We start from the raw sequence: 23,738 nt of genomic DNA on the forward strand, positions 1-23,738 counted from the left end.
TATAGCAGTTTTAGGTTTACAGCAAAATTGAGGGGAAGGTGCGGAGATTTCCCATACATTCTCTGACCCCACACATGCACAGCCTGCCCCATTATCAGCATCCCCACCAGATGGTACGTTTGTTACAAGTGATGAACCTACATGGACACATCATATCACCTAAAGTCCATAGTTCACATTAGGGTTCACTCTTGGTGCTGTACATGTTATGAGTTTGGGCAAAAGTATAATGACTGGTTTCCATCACTATAATATCATACATAGTACTTTCACTGTCCTAAAATCACTCCCCTTTTTATATACTGGAAATATTTGTGTGAGACTGGAATTTTTTCTTACTTAAATATTTGTTACATTTGACTGGTAAAGGATCCGCTCTTGGAGATATGTGTTTTCTGTGTGTTTCTTGTCTCTCTTCTTGTGAAATGATTTTAAATTGTGGATTTGATTTTTTTTAAGTTTTGGAATATTCAATTTTTTTCTTCTGTTAGTTCAGGTAAACCATATATTTTTTAAACACCTTTTGAATTTAAATTTTCAAATTTGCTTGCATCTAGTTTTTCAAATCTTCTTCTATTATCTTTCTCAAGGCTGTAAGGGCTGGTTTTGTTTTTCTTTCTTGACACTGTGTATTTGAGATTTCTCATCTTATATTATGTCTTTCTCAAAGCATAATTATAATTGAAAACCATTTCCTCTCCACTTATTGCAAAATACGTCCCTATCTAATACACAAGATTTGTTGCAATGAAAATATCATTTTGTACATCAAACAATAATATTCCAACTGCTGAAATGTTATAAAAATCTGTTAATATATTACAGTCTCCCAAATTCTCTGTTATCAGAGCTGCCCAGTAGCAATTTCTGGCATGGTGGAATTGTTCTATATCTGTGATGTCCACTGAAAAGGCACTAACCTCATCTGGCTACCGAGCCCTTGAAATATGGCTGGTTCTGCCCTATCTTTAATTGTATTCCATTTAAATTTATTTATATTTAAATTTAAATAACCAAATGTGGTTAGTGACCATTCTATTGAATTTTGCAGACTTCTCAACAATAAAACATATAAAAAATAATCAAACTAATCAAATTCATAATTATTTACTTTGAATTTCAGAATATAAAAGTGAATTATAAGGGTCAAATAAATGGCATTGTATAAATATATTCTGCACCATTAGAGAGCCTAGCATATGTCACTATTTTCTAATTCTTTTAATGTTAATAATCTAAAAATTATTGATACAAAGTTCTTAATCTAATTCATTATTTCATTAAATGGAATCTCTCATTTATCAGGTAGAAATATATATCTGAAGTATTGAAAAACATCTTTATCCCAGTCCTTTTGAAATTTAAATTTCTAAATCATTTTGTTCAAAGTCCAAAAGTCGCCTTCTTTATCTCCCATCAAGTCCAGTGAGTGACGTTTTAACAGGAAACATGGATACATGTGTGAACGGACGGATGTAGCTGCCTGTCTTAGGAGACAGGACTTAAGATGCCAGACGGACACAGAAGGTGTTTGAAGACATTGTCTCGGGCTCACCTGGACATTTTGGCAGCCCAACTTGGTTATTACAAGGCAGATGAGAAGGCCTCTGCTTCTCCCTGGGAAGAGCAGGGTGGCTCCCCATTGGTCGTAAGCTCCAAAGTCCCACCACCTGACAGGGAAACCATGCAGTGCCTGTCTCAGGGGAGGGCAGTCAAGTTTTTACTTAGAGAGCAAAGCCAGGGGACACAAGACCCACAAAGGATGGAAATCCTAGAATCCCACTGGTGAACGGCGGTCATTCTGGCAAATACACACCAAGAGGCCAGGGCACACCCCGAAGGAAAGAGGCACAGCACTATCGAGAACCCAGTGCCAGAGCCAGGGCTTGGCTAGGGCAGGAGGCCTCCCAGGTATTAATACTCCCCAGTATTAATTGTGCCAGGTTGTCTGTTACTGTGTTTCTATAGACGTGAGTTCACCTTATCAGCATATAATGACCACTTTCTCCCTCTCTCCTCCTTTCAACTCACTATCCGTCCAATGTATCTCAATCGACTGAATAAGCACCCTACCGACTTCTCTGTTCACGTCAAGCAGTGCATTCAAAGTGGCCAGGTTAAGGAGATTTCTTTGCTTCTTCAAGTCGGCTACTCAGCATGTTCGTGTCCTGTTAGCAATAATTTCATGAACTCATTCTTGTGTTTAGTGTTGCTTTAAAACGTCATCCAGTATTTTACAAATATAAAAGAATTCAATAGCTTTTCTACACACAAGAAATAATCAACTGAAGTAAAACACATAAGACAACTCATTTACCAAAGAAACAAAACGAATACGTTAACTAGGAATAACCTCAGTCAGCTATGCCCAGGAACTATGCAAAAATACTACAAAACTTGTCTTAACTGAAACGTATAAAATCATACTCGAATTAAGTATCATGCAATGTTTCAATTCAGAAAGACCATTTTGAAGAGACCAATTCTTCTCAACTTACGCATATTTGAAAAAGAAGACCTTATGCTGACAAATATGAAAACAAAGTGAGAAAAAAGTAAGAAACATTTAAAAATCCTAAAATAATATAATGCTAAAGCAAGCGTAACAGACAGAGAAGTTGGGTAGAAAATATTCAATCTATGCTATCTGTTCATTACTGTTTTACAAGGCCTCATTTTATATATAAATCTTCCTTTAAATATGAACTCCATTTTATATGTAAAATGAGGCAGCACAAAACAGTGCAGGACTTGAATTATTTAATAAAAATGGCTAGAATATTGGTTTTATGGAAAAATATGTACACACGCTATTCATAATCTAATTCTAGATGGTTAAAGAGATAAAGGGAAAATCACAGCATAAAAAGAGAAGGAAAAGCTGATTAATATTTATCTGATTTCTAGATGGTGAGGGCCTGCTGAGCATAAAGAAATGAAATGATTTAGAGCAAGATGTGGTCATAGATTATTGCCAGTGACTGTGACTGTTCAGAGAGCAGAGCCTGGGAAAGCCAGGCAGCAGAAGCCTGCAGGCAAGGGGCTTGGCTCCCCATCCAGAACTTTCAGTGTGGGGACACGGCCCCTCTCCCCAATTTTCCAGTTATTGAACAAAGAAATGCACAATAAAACTTCCATTATGTGCCACCTGTAAGTAGCGGATTAGCGAAGATCGGTTTTAAAAATTGTGTGATGCAGTGACGTTAAGAGGAATTTAGCAGGACTTTTGGTAAAGGGATTTTGGTAAACTCAGCCCAGAAAGGCACAGATTAAAAAACCAGTTTGTCTCTATGTAGCATTTAAAGTGGTTCTCTTGTACCCAACAAAATACTGGAGCTGAATTACACGTATATTGAGGCAGGCTGTCGCCTTTGTACAAGTCTGTAGGGGCTTTACATAGAATCCTTCATTATTTCCAAAAGGGACAGGTCAGAGGTCAAATAGGTAACAGCTGTTTTTTCCACCAACGTTGCCAAGGTAACTTTCTACCATGGGGGTTATGGGAAAGATTATTTCATTTTATCTCTTATTGTCCATAATAAGGAAATAGCAAAACAATGGTGTTTAAATATCTTTGTGTGTGTGTGTGTGGAAGATTAGCCCTGAGCTAACATCTGTTGCCAATCTTCCTCTTTTTTGCTGAGGAAGATTGGCCCTGGGCTAACATCCGTGCCCATCTTCCTCTACTTTATATGAGACGCCGCCAAGGCATGGCTTGATGAGTGTTGCCTAGGTCCAGGCTTGGGATCCCAACCTGTGAACTCGGGGACGCCACAATGGAGAGTGCGAACTTAACCACTACACCACTGGGCCGGCCCCTAAATCTCTCTTTTTGGGGGGTAACATAAAGAGTGAGTATCTCCTTTACTGATTTTCACAAAACAATGTGTCCCTCACCGGTTATACGTATAGACATTCAAAGTCAAAGAGAAATCAGCAGAACTTACACCCTGGGCCTGGAAGTTGCGGTACTCTCCCCCCTCCAGCTTGATCTGTGGTAGGAGAGGCCAGAGACTGACCCTGTCACACGACAACCAAGAGTGAGACTCTGGACAGGGTGGGTCACAGGCTTAACTCTCAGGACTCCTAGAACCATTTTTTTTTTTATGAGCTGCTTTATCTGCATTAATTTGCAAAGGTGGGATAGAAATCACTTCCAGCATATGGAAACTAGTTCTTTAACCGTAATTATAAGAGGTATTCCAAATTTCACCTCAACTATTGGCCTCACTGAAATTTGTTTTTATTTCAGAAGGGGAGTAAGAGGTGCCCACCCCACTTATCCATGACATTTTTAAATTGAGGTATAATTGATAGTTAAAAGTTGTATCTATTTAAGGAGTACTATGTGATGATTAGATATGTGTATGTGTAATGAAATAATCACCACAGTCAAGCTAACTAACATCTCCATCCTAACACACAGTTACCTGTTTCTGTGTGTGGTGAGAACATTTAGGATCTGCCCTATCAGCAAACAGCGAGGATGGTAATGACCCCTCTCAGAAGAGGAAGTGAGACCAGGAGATTATCTTGTGCTGGTGCACAGCTGCTTGCAGGCGAGTGCAGGGGAGCACAGGTGAGTCAGGTGAATGCAGGTGAGCACAGGTATGTGAGGGTGAGTGCAGGGGAGCACAGGTGAGTCAGGCAAGTGCAGGTGAGCACAGGTGAGTGCAGGTGAGCACAGGTATGTGAGGATGAGTGCAGGAGAGCACAGGTGAGTCAGGTGAGTGCAGGTGAGCACAGGTATGTGAGGGTGAGTGCAGGGGAGCACAGGTGAGTGCAGGGGAGCTGCACTCCCCAGCCCAGGTCTCCTGCCAGCCCTGCCTCTCACCCATGCCACTCCATCACAGGCACTCATTTTCTAGGCCTAATGGGCAGAAATCAGTGCCCATTCTGTCAGTACTGACCAGCCTGTTTTCCCCTCACTGCCTCTGCTCAGCCCGGCCTGACCCCGACTCACTGGGTGTCAGTCATCATCTTTTCACGTCTCCTCAAGCTGACCGAGACCCCAGTGGCTTCTCCCTCTCTTCCTGGGTAATTGCTGTGTCTGCATAGCACCATGCCCACCACTGCACTAACTCAGACTGCCTTTGCACATTCTGTTACTGATTGGATCATCTTATTCCATTCCTGAATAATTCCAGGACCTCGTATTTGCCTTGCCTCTGAGAAGGAGACCGTGTTAGATGCTTATTCAGAATTCTGTTCTGTCTCTAACACAACAAAAACAAAGGCTTACTGGGCCTGTGTTCAGAGTGCACATCATTTATCTTCTGTGACCTTTACTTACATTTCTTCTCCTTCCTCCACCCACGGAAGCCCTCTCCCACCCAGAGGTCTGGCATCCTCTGAGTTCTTTGCCCCATCCTGCCCTCGTGGAGTTCATTTCTGTGTCTATTGTTCTCAGGTCTCCTGCTCCCTGGGCAGCTTCTGAGTCAAAAGTTCCTCTTTTCTCATTCCCAGAAAAACCTCCTGCAAATAATTTAATTTCACTCCTTCTATAGGTAACATCCTTTCCTTTCCCCCATTCCATCCTAACTATTCTCCACTACAGCGAGTTTTATGTGTCTCTGTTATTTGCAAGCTCATAGCTTTGTGAGAAGGAAAAGACTCACAATGTGAAACAGGTAACGTTTTCCCATTAACGTGCTCCTTGCGTCCCTGAAGTCTGCGAGGGTTCAACCTAGTCCTGAATTCTAGTTGAATAAGCACTTTGGTGTTCCATTTAGGTTCCAAAGCAATCCAGGGCCTACTCTAAAGTGCTATAAAATGTTAGTGGTATGAATTTAATAACAATGAAACAGGCAGCACGGTGAATAATGCTGATGGGGTTAGTGTAAGATTAAATAAGAAAATAAAACAGATAGAACTTCAAAGAACTTAGCATATTGTTGACACACAATGAACATCTCCTTTCATTCAGAAATAACAATGATAATAGTTTTGTATGCATTATTGCATGCCTTAAAATACATGCAAATATTTAACCTACACATTTGCCTAAATAACAAAACATTTAAATATAGAACTTTTAAATATTATAAATTACACATATGCTAACCATACATTTACAGGAAAAACTCATTTGTAAGTTTTCTGAAGAAATGGATTAATATAGGCAAATTTGAGTAAACCAAATCAAGCCTTGTGTCATATATTAATTTCAAGCTCTAATCTTCCTTCCTTTATGCAGTAGTGGACTCTTAAATCTATAAATAAAATGCTTATGATGTTTTATTTGGACTTTCAAATATCATTGCATGACAGATAAAGCCAAAACTCTTAAACGTGAGAGTTAAGACCGTAGGCAATATCTTTTTTGTTTGGAGTAACATAACTGTACAATGAAAATAAATGCCTTAAGATTTAGCTAATTTAGAATTTATATGAAATAATAGGTATTACAGGAATATTTACTCATTCGTGAATTTGCAATTGCCAATATCCCTTGCCATTCATAATAATTATGACAACTTAGAGCACACCCTAAAAGATACTGTTTATTAATACAAAATATTAAAAATGGAAATGGTAAAGGATGTTGTATGGTATTGAATTTGCTCATTCCAGACCCTAGTAGTTTTTGCCAAATATCAAATGAGAGTCATATGATCTAGGTATCAACACGTATTCAATAAGAAATCTACTTGCTCTTATAAAGGCATATACAGTGGGTGTATATATATATTTTTGTTTTGTTTTCCCATTTTTTATATTTTCCAAATATCTTGCAACATACAAAAATTATTGGTCAAATTTAAGGAACTCAATTTTCAAAACTTTCTTAAAGGAACAAAATGTAAAATTAGCTGAAATCTCACTTCATAGAACCAAGGGGCCAGCTATGTAAGTTGCAATTATATCCTATGTCCTAGGATATAATAAGCATTATTAAAGTTGTATGTGCTTCTTTCCGGCTTTATTTGGGTATAAATGGCATTAAAATTGTAAGAAATTTAAAGTGTACATCGTTGTGATTTAATATATTTGTACATTGTGAAAGGATTCCTCCCATCTAGTTAAGTAACACATTCATCGCCTCATATATTTATTTATTTATTTTTTTCTGGTGAGAACATTTAAGTTCTACTCTCTCAGAAAATTTCAGTTATATGATACTGTATTATCAACACATAGTCATCATGTTTTACATTAGATCCTTAGAATTTATTCATCATATAGCTGCAAGTTTGTTCCCTTTGACCAATCTCTCCCTATTCCCAACCCCCATGCACTTTTCTGCTCTGTTTCTGAGTTTACTTTTTTTTTAAGATTCCATATCTAAGTGATACCATGCAGTATTTGTCTTGCTCTGACTTATTTCACTTAGCATAATGCCCTCAAGGTCCATCTATGTTGTTGCAGATGGCAGGATTGTCTTCTTTTTAATGCTGAATAATATCCCATTGTACCTATATATCACATTTTCTTTATCCATTTCTCTGTTGATGAACACTTAGGATGTTTCCATCCTGTGGCTATTGTGAATAATGCTGCAAGGTACATGGGAGTACAGATATCTCTTCAAGATAATGGTTTTGTTTCCTTTGGATAAATACCCAGAAGTGGGATTGCTAGATCATATGGTAGTTCAATTTTTAATTTTTTGAGGAACCTCCATGCTGTTTTCCACAATGACTGTAACAGTTACATTCCCATCAACAGTGTACAAGGGTTCCATTTTCTCCACGGCCTCTCCAACACTTATCTTCTGTCTTTTTGACAACAGCTATCCTAACAGACATGAGGTGCTATCTCATTGTGGTTTTGATTTGCATTTCCCTGATGATTAGTGATGTTGAGAACCTTTTGAGGTACCTGTTGGCCATTTGTATGTCCTTTTTTGGAAAAATGTTTATTCGGGTCCTTTGCTGATTTTTTAATTGGGTTATTTGTTTTTTTGCTATTGAGTTGCATGACTTCTTAGCAGATAGGTGGTTTGCAATTATTTTCTCCTACTCAGTAGGTTGCCTTTTCATTTCATTGATAGTGTCCTTTGCTGTGCAGAAGCTTTTAAGTTTGATATAGTCCCACTTGTTTATTTTTACTTTTGTTGCCACTGCAATTGGTGTCAAATTTTAAAAATTTTTGCCAAGACTAAGGTCAAGGAGCTTACCCTTTATGTTTTCTTCTAGGAGTTTTATGGTTTCAGGTCTTTCATTTAAGTCTTTAGTCCATTTTGAGCTGACTTTTTTATATGCTATAATAAGATATATATAGATATATGATATAATATAAGATAAGGGTTCAGCTTCATTCTTTTGCATGTGGCTATCTAGTTTTCCCAGGACCACTTATTGAAGAGACTGCCCGTTCCCCATTGTATATTCTTGGTTCTGTTGTCATAAATTAATTGACCATTTATGCATGAGTTTATTTCTGGGCTCTCTATTCTGTTCTATTGATTTATGGGTCTCTTTTTTTATATACCAATAGCATACCATTCTGATCACTATAGCTTTGTATATTCTCTGAAATCAGGAAGAGTGATATCTCCAGCTTTGTTCTTCATTCTCAAGATTGCTTTGGCTATTGGGGTCTTTGGTGGTTCCATATAAATTTTAGGATTTTTTTTTTCTATTTCTGTAAAAAATGGCATTGGAATTTTGATAGAGACTGCATTTGAATCTGTAGATTACTTTGGGTAGTATGGACATTTTACCCACGTTAATTCTTCTAATCTATGAACATGGGATATCTTTCTATTTATTTGTATCTTCTTTGATTTCTTTCATTAATGTCTTCTAGTTTTCAGTGTACAGATATTTCTCATTCTTGGTTAAATTTCACAGGTTTCCAGAGGTCTGACTTCCAGGCACTCCAGCTTCTCAGATCAATGCCAGGCTCTGTTGTCTGCAGGCTTGGACCTGCCATCCGCTCCATCCCAGCTCCAGGAGAGGCCCACTCCTCTGGGCCAATCCTTGCCCCCCAGATCTCTTAGTAGACCCCTGCAACCTGGACGAGCAATGCCAGAAGATTCCCCTCATGATGTCCTAAAGGTATTTTCCTAACTCCAGGCCTTGGAAGAATATGAAGTCTCTTTTGAGATTAGAGCACTAGACACACAGTGCTTGTATCTTGCCTGGGTTCTGATGTCTTGAGAACCTTGTGCTGGGTGATTTAAGTCCTCTGGACTTTGTGTTACTCACTTCTTCTAATACGAGGGGCTGTGGCGAGGTAACATCCCCAGCCTGTGAATATATGAATCATCCATTTATACCTCATGGGAAAAATGTGAGTGCAGGTGAATTTAGGTAAAGAGCACTCAAGGTTTCTCTTTTGTTATACTAATTTGAAATGACAGGTTGACCCTTTTGGGGTCTTCTTCAACTGCACACAGTCCTGGCGTCAAATTCATTGGACTCCTATTAGATTCTTGAGATGCTGGGCAATACTGGGTAAAGAACAGACAGGAGAAAGTTATTCTGGGCATAGACTTCATTATTCTCCCCGCACAAGATAACATCGGCAATGATGCGGATCTCTTCAGAATCTCTGCCACTCCTATGACTCATTTGTAATTGAACAATTTTTAAGAAAAATAAAGTTCTCAAACCATTGCTCTAATGGTACCTCTTTCAGCTGTCTCAGACACCGTGGTCATCTTACAGATGTCATGAAAGTCTGAGGTTGGCCTTACCAACACTTAGCAGGGAACTAGCAAGTGGCTGGCATTTACTTAAATATTTGCTATGGTAGAAAATGGGACTTCTGTGTAGTAATGAAAGGGTCAAGAAACAATGGAAATTCTTAACTGAGTAGAAAAAGCAAGGGAAACACATGGCTATATGATGTAATTCTATTATATAAGCATTTCAAATACTGTTTGGAGGATAAATAAATAATGCAATTAATTCCAGGACGTCTATCATTAAGAGTTTAATTTGTACTCACTTGCTTTTCTAATGTTAAAATTCATCCATGGAAAGAAAAATTGTAATAATGGAGTTTACTATTATGCAATTAAGAGCATAGAGTAAATAATTTGAAGTGCTATTCTACTCAAAGAGTCCTAGAAATGGTTATTGGCTTCTCAGTCAATACAGTGGCCTTCTCAAACTGCATGACACTAACATATTAGCTAAAGTGCATTTATTATAGCTTTTTACCAACCTATGCAACTCTGATTTAAAGTCATGCATTCTAATGTGTTTTGACAAGTAAATTGCTTGCCTTTTTTCCATGATAGCCAACCGCATAAATAATGCATGCATGGTAATAGCTAGAGCAATAATGTAAAAGTCAAGCATGAAGCACATGCAGCACGTTAATGATAAAGGTGCTTTAGCCTTTGAAGGAGCAAGCCACGACCCAAAGAAAGCTGATGCATCTGAAGCCATATATTTTCCCCACAATATGACTAAACTCACAGCTTTACTTCTTTCCTCTTTCCTGCACGTCTCCTCAATTTAAGATCTGAATACTTTTTCTCAGGAAATATTAAGATTCATGATATTGTTCTGACTTTTACAAAATATTTGATTTTTCTTGGAGCTATTTTCTAAATATAACAGTATGGGACAGCATCCTAAAAATAATAATCAAGGTAATTGTATAGCACAGGAGATAATTTTATCCTAAACTGAGTTATTTTCCCAGCAAATCTACTACAGTGGTCAAGCCTCCTAGATAGCAAACCATGACATAAAACAAAATTAAAATTGTCAAAATTATCCTTCTACAGCTTCTGCTAGGTAATTTATGGTGTGCATTTCTTCTTCCTTATAGTCTCTACCTTTGTCTTCAGTTCCACACTCTGGGTCTAATTTGAATCAAGAGAATAATGCACATACCCACTCACATTTACTGCTATGATTATCACCATTGGCACCATCATCACCATAATTATCACCATCACCATCATCATCACTGTCATCAGGAAATCAGATCTATATTAAGAAAGGAAGAGGACTGGAGAAGGAATACATGAAAGTAAAATAAAATATTTTATTTTTCTTACACTTATTTGGCCTAACATATAAAATTGTGTTCAAAATAATAATAGCAACGATGCATCCATGATTATAGCTTATGGATAAGTGAAATGAAGGACAGCAATGGTACAAGGGATAAGGGAGAAGAATTAGAAATACTTCATTATAAAGTACTTGCCCTACTCACGAAGCAATATGGTGTTATTTGAAAAGACTTGGATTAGTTGTAAATGTATATTCAAACTCTAGTGCAACCACTAATAAAGCAAAAATAGAAATATAACTGATTGCTATGAATGGAGAGAAAATGGAATCATATAAAATGTTCAGTTAAAATCACAGAAGGCAGGGGCCGGCCTAGTGGTGTAGTGGTTAAGTGCGCATGCTCCGCTGCGGTGGTCCGGGGTTCGCAGGTTCGGATCCCGGGCGTGCACTGACACACCGCTTGGCAAGCCATGCTGGGGCGGCATCCCATATAAAGTAGAGGAAGATGGGCATGGGTGTTAGCCCAGGGCCAATCTTCCTCAGCACAAAAAGAGGAGGATTGGCAACAGATGTTAGCTCAGGGCTAGTCCTCCTCACAAAAAAAAAAAAAAGTCACAGAAGGCAGAAAATGAGTGGAAGACAAAAAAGGAAACAAAGAACAAGGATAGCTAATAAAAAACTGTAACAAATACAGTAGATATTACTCCAACTATATAAATAACCACTTTAAACATGAGTGGTCTAAATACACCAATTAAAATACAGAGACTGTCAGTGTGGACCAAAAAATATAACCCAACTGCATGTTGTTTACAGGAAACCTACTTTAAATATAAAGACACACATAGGTTAAAAGTAAGTGGATGAAAAAAATGTACCATGTTGACACTAATCTAAAGAAAACAGGAGTAGCTATATTAATTTCAGAGAGAGTGGACTTCAAAGCAAGTAAAATTATCAGGGATAAAGACAGGTATTACATAATAATAAAGATGCCAGTTCTCTAAGACATAACAATCCTTAACATGTATGTGCCTAACAACAATGCATCAAACTACACAAGTCAAAAACTGGTAGAAGAGCAAAGAGAAATAGATGCACCCACTATCAGAGCTGGAGCTTTCAACATCCCTCTATCAGTAATGGACAGACCAATTCAGAGGTCAGAAGATCAGTAAGGACATAGTTGAACTAAATAGCAAGATCAATCAACTAGATGTAACTGACATCTATAGAGTATTTCATCCAACAACAGCAGAACACACATTTTTCTCAAGCTCACATTTAACATGTACTAAGAAGACCACATCCTGGTCCATAAAACACATCTTAATAAGTTTAAAATAACAAGAATCAAACAATGTATGCTTTCAGACCCCAATGGATTAAACAGGAAATCAATTACAGAAAGTAGCTGGAAAATCCCAAAATACTCGGAGACTAAACAACACACTTCTAAATAACACATTAATCAAAGAGGAAATCTCAAGAGAAACTTGAAGTAAATGAAATATTTAGAACTAAATGAAAATTAAAATATAACCTATCAAAATATGTGGGATGCAGCAAAAGCAGTGCTTAGAGGGAAATTAATAGCATTGACTGAATATCTTAGAAAAGAGAAAAATCTAAAATCAATAATCTAAACTTCCATCTTAGTAAACTAGAAAAGGAAGAGGAAATTAAATCCAAAATAAACAGAATAAAAGGAATAAAATCAGAGCACAAATCAATAAAATTGAAAACAGGAAATCAATTGAGAAAAATCAATGAAACCAAAAGCTATCTCTTTGAGAAGATCAATAAAATTGATAAACTTCTAACCAGATAACTAAGGTAAAAAGAGAGAAGGCACAGATTACTAATATCAGAAATCAAAGAGAAAACAATACTACTGACACCACGGGCATTAAAAGAATCACAAAGGAATATTATGAATAACTCTACGCCCACAAATTTGATAACCTGGATGTAATAGATCAATTTCTTGAAAGATATGATCTTCCCAAACTCAGAGAAGAAGAAATACAGTCTGAATAGGTCTATATGTATTAAAGAAATTGAATCGATAATTAACATCATTCCAAAACAGAAAGCTCCAGGCCCAGATGAGTTCACGGGTCAATTCTTACAAACATTTAAAAAGGAAATTATACTAATTCTCTACAATATATTCCAGAAGATAGAAGCAGAGGGCATATACAAGGCCAGAATTATCTAATATCAAAACTAGACAAAGATATTACAAAAAAGAAAAAAAATAAAACTATAGACTAATATCTCTCGTGAACATACATGCAAACAACCGTAACAAATATTAGCAAATCAAATCCAATAATGTAAAATACGACCATGATCAAGCAAGATTTATTCCAGGTATGCAAGCCTGATTCAACATTCAAAACTTAATGTAATTCATCACATCAACAGACTAAAAAAGAAAAATCACAGTCATATAAGTAGATGCAGAAAATTCATATGATAAAATCCAACACCCATTCATGAAAAAATCTCTCAGTAGCTAGGAATAGAAGGGAAGGTCCTCAACTTGGTAAAGAACATTTACAAAAATCTATAGCTAATGCCATACTTCATGGTGAGAGAGTAGAGGTTTTACCACTGAGATCAAGAGCAAGGCAAGTATGTCCCCCTCTTACAATAAATTTCAACAATTTAGTGGACCTCCTAGCTAACACAATAATTTTTTTAAAAGGAAATAAAAGATATACAGATTGGGAAAGAAAAAAATAATAATCTTTGTTTGCATATAACATGGTTCTCTACATAGAAAACCCCAAAGAAATGATTAAAAAATCCTGAAACTAATATGCAATTATAGCAATGTTTCAGGATACAAGGTTAATGTACAAAAGCAAATACTTTCCTATATATCATCAGTGAACATTTGAAATTTAAAATTAAAAACACAATAGCATTTACATTAGCACCAAAAGAATGAAATATTTAGGTATAAACCTAACAAAATATGTATAAGATCTACATGACAGAAACTAAAAAACTCTGATGACAAAAAATAAAAAAAGAACTAAATAAAGAGAGAGCTATTCCTCATGCATGGATAGGAAGATCCAGTTTCTCCCAACTTGGTCTATTCAATGCAATCCCAACTAAAATTCCAAAAAGTTACTTTGTGGTTATTGACACATTGATTCTAAAGTTTAAGTGGAGAGGCAAAAGACCAAGAATAGCCAACACGATATTGAAACAGAATTACATTGGAGGACTTACACTATCCAAGTTTAAGATTTATTCTAAACCTACACTAATCAAGACTGTGGTGCTTGCAAAAGAATAGACAAATAGATCAATGGAACAGAACATAAAGCCAACAAATAGACCCACACACATATAGTCAACTGATCTTTGAAAAAAGAGCAAAGACAATTCAATATAGCAAAGACAGTCTTTTCAACAAATGGTGCTGGAACAATTGGACATCTACAAGGAAAAAACTGAATTTAGATCAGACCTTGTACCCTCACAAAAATTAAGTCAAAATGGATCACAGACCTAAATGTAAAATGCAAAACTATATAAGTTCTAGAAGATAATTAAAGAGAAAATCTATATGACCTTATTGGTATGGCAATGACTTTTTAAATATAACACAAAAGGCACAATCCATTAAACAAATAATTGAAATTGATAAGCTGGAATTAATTGAAATTAAATTTTTGCTTTGAGAAAGACACTGTCAAGAAAATGGGAGGACAAGCCACAGATTGCAAGAAATTACCTGCAGAACACATCTGATAAGGGACTGTCATCCAAAATGTACAAAGTACGCTTAAAACTCAACAATAATAACACAAACAACTCGATTAAAAAACGGGCCAAAGACCTTAACAGACATCTCACCAAAGAAGATATACAGATGGCAAATAAGCATATGGAAAGATGCTGTATGTCCTGTGTCATCAAGGAAATGCACATTAGAACAATGAGATCCGCTACACGCTTATTAGAATGGCCAAAATCCAGCACACTGATACCACCGAATGCTGGCGAGGATGTGGAGCAAAAAGAACTCTCATTCATTGCTGGTGGGAATGCAAAATGGTACAGCCACTCTGGTAGACAGTTTAGCAGTTTTTTGCAAAACTAAACGTACTCTTACCATACGATCCAGCATACGGTCCTTGGTATTTACCCAAAGGAGCTGAAAACTATGTCCACACAAAAACTTGAACAGGGATATTTATAGCAGCTTTAATCATAATTGCCAAAACTTGGAAGCAACCGAGATGTCCTTCAGTAGGTGAATGGGGGAATAAACCGTGGTCCATTCAGACAATGAAATATTATTCAGCACTAAAAAAAATAGAGCTATCAAACCATGAGAAGTCATGGAGGAAACTTAAATGTGTATTACTAAGTGAAACCTGAAGAGGCTACATCTTGTATAATTCCAATTACATGACATTATGGAAAAGGCAAAACAGTAAAAAGACAGTAAAAAAATCAGTGGTTGCCAGAGTTGGGGAGGAGGGATGAATAGGTGGAGCACAGAGGATTTTCAGGGCAGTGAAAATATTCTGTATATACTGTAATGATGGATACATGCCATTAAACATTTGTCCAAACCCATAGAATGTACAACACCAAGGGTGACCCTGATGTAAACTAAGGACTTTGAGTGATGATGACATGTCAATGAAGGTTCATCAATTGTAACAAATATACCATCTGATGGGAGATGTTGATAGTGGGGTGGTTGCATCATGTGTGGGGAAGGGGTATGTGGGAACTGTCTGTACTTTCTGCTTAAATTTTCTGTGAACCTAAAACTGCTCTAAAAAATAAAGTCTATTAATTAAAAAAAGGAAAGCTAAAGTAGAAAGCTTCAGCAAATCTAGCTATTTTTTAAGCAATGAACAAAACACAATTTTATTGACTCAAAATTAGAATACATTGATCTGTTAGGAAAGCCATACGTTTTTGATGACAGCTGTGCTTTTCAGAAATTAAAATGCCCTTTTGATAAGTATCTGACTTTGATTTTTTTCTTATTTTTCTAACACTGGTTATATCTTACAAGATCCACTTATGAGTATAGTTTCCATCATTTGCTCAACATGTCATGCTATATTATGTAATGATACTGAGCCTAAATCTACCTACAATCTGTTGTTTTAATAACAACAAAAATGCATTAAGCAAATGGACAAAAATGGAATTACTGCTGCAGATGCTCAATTCTACAGCTTTTTATTTGGTATTTTTAGTTCAATACCAAGCTCCCAGTGCTCTTGTCTGATCAGGTTTATAAACTAGTACAGTCACGAGTAACTTAACGATGGGGACACGTTCTGAGAAATGCATCGTTAGGCGATTTCGTCATTGTGCGAACGTCATAGAGTGTACTTACAGAAATCTAGATGATATTGCCTACTACACACCTAGGCTCTATGGTATTAATCTTATGGAACCACTATCGTATAGGCAGTCTGTCATTGACCAAACATCATTATGGGGCACGTGACTGTAATTATAACTGCACTGAGGTGGGGGGCGGGGGCAAAATGGGTGAAGATGGCCAAAAAGTACAAATTTCCAGTGATAAAATAAATGTCATGGGGATGTAATGTACAGCATGGTGACTATAGTTAATAATAGTGAATTGCATATTTGTAAGTTGCTAAGAGAGTAAATCTTAAAAGTTCTCATCACAAGAAAAATAAAATTTTGTAACTATGTATGGTGATGGATATTAACTAGACTTGGTGTAGCAATCATTTCACAATATATACAAATATCAAATTGTTACATTGTACACCTGAAATATGTTATATGTCAATATAATGTTATATGTCAATTAGACTTCAACAAAAAAAAATGACTGAAAAAGGAAAAAAGAAACAGTGTATTTTAAATGTTCATATCTTTCTGCAAAGCACTACATATTTACCTAAATTTTTCCATGTGGCCCTTTAAAACACTCAATAAATAAAGCAGCTCTTAGCCTTGTCAGCCAAGTTCCCTCTGTGATTGATACTGGGCTTGATTCTTGCAAAATTAGTCAAGTGCAAATTTACTAAACTATATAATCTGCTCTACCCAGATTAAACGTGTGCGTGATTTATGCTTTCTTGAGACTGATACACTGACATGTGATCACGTATCTGTCCTTGATAAATGGTATGATTCCAAATAAAGTTAATATGGGTTTTCTAAGAACAATCAACCTTATAATATATACATCTGCTCTTATTCTGACTCTTCAGTGTACTTCATAGAATCTAGACACTGTGGTAAATAGTAAAAATTGAATATTCATACATTTTTTAAGTTAGTACCTATTTTTGAGTAAATACCAACAGAGGTGAGATATCAAGTTTTGTTAAATTAACATTGTAAGAGATTTCTTATATCAAATAACATTGAACATCAATAAAATTTTACATAGGTTACTCAATGCTTTAATCTTGAGTTCATTCTTAGTTCTCCTTTTGATTAGTCTTTCAAAATTTTATAGTATGATAGTAATATATTGTCATAATGAAAAAAGGAAATAGAGATATCATGGAAAAAAAAAATATAAATTATTCCTCTGCTCAGAAAATGGTTTGATATACATCGTTCCATATTTATTTAAATGTACAATAAAATTTACACTTTATCAAAATAAGCTATATTCTTCCATCTTATAATTGCAAACTACCAAAATTTAACTAGTGAATCTGCAGTTTTTGGACAAAAGATCACTTCCAGCTTTTGCTCTGTAGTAAACAACTACAAGAGGACTGGCCTTGAACATGTCTCTGTGTACCTTGGATTACTTCCTTAGGATGAATTTCTTATCTAGACTCTGTGAGTTAAATGAGCATGCACAGTTTTAAGACTTCAATATGTATTGTTAAGTTGTGTAGTGATTTTGTAATGTGTCACCTTGTTTCCTAGAATCCCTTTCCCTTTTTGATTCTGGTTTAGCATTAGCAAAACATAACTCCTCCTGAGATCTGGAAGGTAGAAGTGAAGGCGTCCCGCTCTGATGGTTATCCTGGTGAGATTCGGTAAGAGACAGACACACAGCTCTGGTTGGTCCTTGACCCACTGCACTCTACATCTAGCTCTTTTCTGGACTGTCAAACCAGTTGACAACAATTGCAGGTTCCACGGTCTTCTCCACCTGTTCCCCTCACAGTCCTGGCCTGACTTCCCAGAGTCTCCTATTAGCTCTGACTTCTTCACCCATGTCCATGTTTTAGGAAGGCTCACTAATGATCAAGACCATATTTCCCCAAGCCCTCCCACAATTGGATGAGTTCTAATTGTTATAATAAATCCCTGACTTACTAATACTCACCATGGTTCTGCTTCCTTGATCGATGGGTGCCAGAGTGATCTGCCATGGTAACTAACATCCCAACCATGTGACATACTCCTAGCTTTGGGACCAGGCCCTGGCAGCGTTCTTAAGGGTAATGACAAGACTGCTGGTAGATTCAGGAATGGCAGCGAGAAGAGTCATTGGAGGCTGCAGAAAGGCACCCCCTGATGGCAACACACTCACCTGTGGTGGGGAAGATAGAGATGAGCCTAATGATATCCTGGATCTGGCTAAGGACGTGTCAAGTGAGAAAGCTGAAGGAGCCAACTGGTTCTTCTTAGTTTCCTAAGACAAAGTATGAGGAGAAAATGAACCAAAGAAGCAACTGTCCACTTTCCAAGCAGAATTAGAGGGAAAAAAAAAATTCCAACCCAGGACATTCTGGTTTGAAAAAAATAAATTTGTTTCTCATTTCTAGCCTCCCTAACTGGCATAAGAATTTCAAAGTTAGAAATAGCCTGAAGGCAGAGATCAGTAAAACATGGCATCAGTAGCAAGAGAAAGACTCAAGGTGCAGTTTTGTGACCTTTGTTCAGACCTCAAAAAGGGTGGAGTTGGGATAGATGTTACATAGATGTTAATAATAATTACATGAATGGTGAAAAACTGAAAGCTATCCCTCTAAGAACAGGAACCAGACAAGGATGCCCACTGTCACCACTCCTATTTAACATAGTATTGGAAGTCCTAGCCAGAGCAATCAGGCAAGAGAAAGAAATAAAAGGGATCCAAATTGGAAAGGAAGAAGTGAAACTGTCACTATTTGCAGATGACATGATTTTATATATAGAAAACCCTAAAGAATCCACCAGAAAACTTGTAGAAGTAATAAACGAATATGGGAAAGTTGCAGGATACAAAATCAACATACAAAAATCAGTTGCATTTCTGTACACTAACAACGAAGTAGCAGAAAGAGAAATTCAGAATACCATCCCATTTACAATTGCAACAAAAAGAATAAAATACCTAGGAATAAACTTAACCAAAGAGGTGAAAGATCTGTACACGGAAAACTATAAAACATTTCTGAAAGAAATTGAAGAAGACACAAAGAAATGGAAAGATATTCCGTGCTCTTGGATTGGAAGAATTAACATAGTTAAGATGTCCACACTTCCTAAAGCCATCTATAGATTCAATGCAATCCCTATCAAAGTTCCAACAACATTTTTCACAGAAATAGAACAAAGAATCCTAAAATTTATATGGAACAACAAAAGACCCTGAATAGCTAAAGGAATCCTGAGAAAAAAGAACAAAGCTGGAGGTATCACACTCCCTGATTTCAAAATATACTACAAAGCTATAGTAACCAAAACAGCATGGTACTGGCACAAAAACAGACACACAGATCAATGGAATAGAATCGAAAGCCCAGAAATAAACCCACACATCTATGGACAGCTAATCTTTGACAAAGGAGCCAAGAACATACAATGGGGAAAAGAAAGTCTCTTCAACAAATGGTGTTGGGAAAACTGGATAGCCATATGCAAAAAAATGAAAGTAGACCCTTACCTTACACCATACACAAAAATTAACTCCAAATGGATTAAAGACTTGAATGTAAGACCTGAAACTGTGAAACTTCTAGAAGAAAACATAGGCAGTACGCTCTTCCACATCGGTCTTAGCAACATCTTTTCAAACACCACATCTGACCTGGCAAGAGAAACAATAGAAAAAATAAACAAATGGGACTACATCAAACTAAAAAGCTTCTGCACAGCAAAGGAAACTATCAACAAAACGAAAAGACAACCTAACAATTGGGAGAAGATATTTGCAAACCATACATCTGATAAGGGCTTAATCTCCAAAATATATAAAGACCTCATGCATCTCAACAACAAAAAAACTACCAACCCAATTAAAAAATGGGCAAAAGACCTGAACAGACATTTCTCCAAAGAAGATATACAGATGGCCAACAGACACATGAAAAGATGTTCAAAATCACTAACTATCAGGGAAATGCAAATCAAAACTACAATGAGATATCACCTCACGCCCGTCAGAATGGCTATAATTAACAAGACAGGAAACAACATGTGTTGGAGAGGTTGTGGAGAGAAGGGAACTCTCATACACTGCTGGTGGGAGTGCAAACTGGTGCAGCCACTATGGAAAACAGTATGGAGATTCCTCAAAAAATCAACGATAGAACTACCATATGATCCAGCTATTCCACTGTTGGGTATTTATCCAAAGAACTTGAAAACACCAATTTGCAAAGGTACATGCACCCCTGTGTTCATTGCAGCCTTATTCACGATATCCAAGACTTGGAAGCAACCTAAGTGCCCATCAAGGGACGAATGGATAAAAAAGCTGTGGTATATATATACAATGGAATACTACTCAGCCATAAGAAACGATGAAATCCAGCCATTTGTGACAACATGGATGGACATTGAGGGCATGATGCAAAGTGAAATAAGTCAGAGGGAGAAGGTCAAATACCGTATGATTTCCTTCATTAAGTAGTAGATAATAACAACAATAAACAAACACATAGGGACAGAGATTGGATTGGTGGTTACCAGAGGGGAAGGGGGGAGGGAGGAGGGTGAAAGGGATAATTGGGTACATGTGTGTGGTGATGGGTTGTAATTAGTATTTTGGTGGTGAACATGATGTAATCTATGCAGAAATAGAAGTACAATGATGTACACCTGAAATTTTTACAATGTTATAAACCAATGTTACTGCAATAAACAAAAAATTTAAAAAATAATAATAATAATAATTACGTGTGTGTGTGTATGTGATTCAGTGCTGAACAAAGTACAGTCAGCACAGATATTATAATCGCCATACATATTACACAGAAATCAGAACTGAGGCAATGACCAGGTATGATAGAGTATAAGATAATTCTGTAACTTAGTTTTGAAAGCTATGAATTATTACAAAACTCCAATACCAGAAAGTTATTATCTTTAAAATATATTAACAGAAGTAAGAATTATTCATCTAACTAGTAGGATCATTAATGTTTGCATATCACAACTAATTAAATTCTATTATAAGACATGACATAAACATCATCAAATCTACAGTTTCTGAAAGAATATGAGATATGTAATTTTTCTGTGTAAGATACAGTTAAGCATTGAGCAGATAATTCTTAATGAGGATGAGTTAGAAGACAGCTGGAATGTGCACAATGACAAAATAATGTTGAAAATTAGACTAGGTTTACTAAATTTCTCATTAGTAAATGTTTCCCTTTAATAATAATTTAATTCTTATTAGCTCTAAAGTCAAAAAATAATTCCATTATCCTTGTTTATTTATTCATTTAACAAACAATCTATTATTGATCTCCTACTATGCTCCAAGCTGTGTGCAAGGATCTAAGAATATAAAGACAAATATCTTTATAATCTTTAGTTTCATATATGTGTCATGTATGTTTCTAGACTACAAGAAAATTGGGATATATAATACTGAATAATAAAATGGATTACAAGTAACTATCAAAACTGACAGAAATTTTGCAGCTCACGTTGAACAATGCCCTAACTATTTTCAGAATGTATATTCTTTGTGCTTAGGAACATTTATCACACCTCCTACACATCTGGCAAGAACAATTAGTTTGAAATGAGTGGCAGTGTACACTCATAGAAATAGAGGTCTTCATGCTTCCTTTTTAAAAAGTGCTACTGTAATTTACAATGACATCATTTTAATTTTGACATCTTAATACCATCTCCATAGGTTTGCTTTGACAGTGTTTTGTTGTGTTTTGACACTTGTTTGTAGTTTTATCCCAAAGCCTCAGAATTTTAATTCTTTGTTTCATATCAGAGGCACAATGGAACTCACTGAAGATTTTTCTTGCTTTTTGAATGGAGAGAAGTACTCTTTGAGATTTGATTGATGATTTCATTGCCATGTGATAAATGCAATTTACATGTATGACCCTAAAGGCTGTTTTTTTTTTTTTTTCCCATTTAGATGTAATTTAAAGTTAAGGATGAAGAAAATAACATCAAAGCATGTGGTTTCACTTCATGCTCTATCTTTGGAGCAAGTGGAACTTGGTGAATAATGGTACCTATTTTTCCAAAGATAGATGAACTCTACAAATGAATGAACTCTACAAAAACTGAATGAACTCCTACAAATGGACAAAGGATATTTGTTCAAAGCTATCCTGTGCTTACAGTAGAGTATTCAACACTGAACTAGACTTAGAATCAGTGGTTATGTGTGCTGCTGGGTCACCAGCCTTGAAACCAGTAGCCATACGGAGAGGCTCCCTCTCTGTGTAGTTATGTTATTGACTGATCAAGTTGGAGTCTCTCAAGATTGAAAGAGGCCTTGAGAGTAATGACTGACTCAATGTTTAAATCCTGTCTACAATGAGGTTTCATCTCTGCTAAACCGGCCAAGGGGACACACCTCATCTGTAGAACACGCTATATGTATTAAAAAGCTTTTCCTCATAGGAGCTTATATGTGTTGACTATAGATTATCCTACCCCTATGCAAACATGCAAAATAAAATCTATTAATATTTTACAATACAGTCTATATGATGTAGCTGGTCCTAGAATCCACATCTTCTCTTATCAAGGCAAAATAATCCATGCATTTTTCAATTCTGGGTGTGATGTGTGTGTGTGCATGTGATATTTTACGCTCTCCTATGATCCTTAAAGATCTTCTCTGAACATTTTCATTGTATCTCACATTTGATCATTTAAAAATATCTAATGTTATGTATATTTTTATGAAATATTAAACATAAGTTGCATTCAGCTCATTGTACTAAATTGGCAAAATCTTTCTGAATACTTATTCTGCCACCCAATACATCACCAGTCCTTTAAGAATAATGTTATCCACAGGTTAAATGAGCAGCATCTCTCCTCTTCCACCAAATATCTGAAACCTCATAAAGAGGAGTGGCTCTGTACTATCACACACTGTGGCTGGACCCAAATGGACATCAACCCCCACCTACCGGGTCATTGCTCAGCCTGCTGCAAAGCCACTGTGATAACCATCCTATAGCCTGTGTTGCTCTGTTTTAAATCATCTCAAATCCTTTCCCACCATTTGTGATAATTAGGCTTTTTCTAATCTTTGACTTGTATAACACGTTTGAATACCTTAACACACAAACACATACGAAGTTAGAAACATCTGAAAAACTAAGTCACCCCTCTATACAGGAGGACACGGATGAATTCTAACAGTCATGGGGTAAATAAGCTTGATATGGCCAAGAGAGACACCTGGATATTAAATTGCTACTTACCCTTTTTCCTGAAGCTGTATGCATTACAAACATACACTTTACATGTGATAAAGCAGTCCTAAAGATATGTGTGTGTGTATACCTGTGCAAGGTTTTAAATGATGTGTGTGCTTGCTTTTCTGAATTACAAAAGTAATGCGTTCATATATTCTCACTGGAGAAAAAACAAACAAATGGAAACACAGAG

This window comes from Ceratotherium simum, chromosome 32 (assembly GCF_057802395.1).
Source record: "Ceratotherium simum simum isolate JZ-2026a chromosome 32, ASM5780239v1, whole genome shotgun sequence".
Taxonomy (NCBI): domain Eukaryota; kingdom Metazoa; phylum Chordata; class Mammalia; order Perissodactyla; family Rhinocerotidae; genus Ceratotherium; species Ceratotherium simum.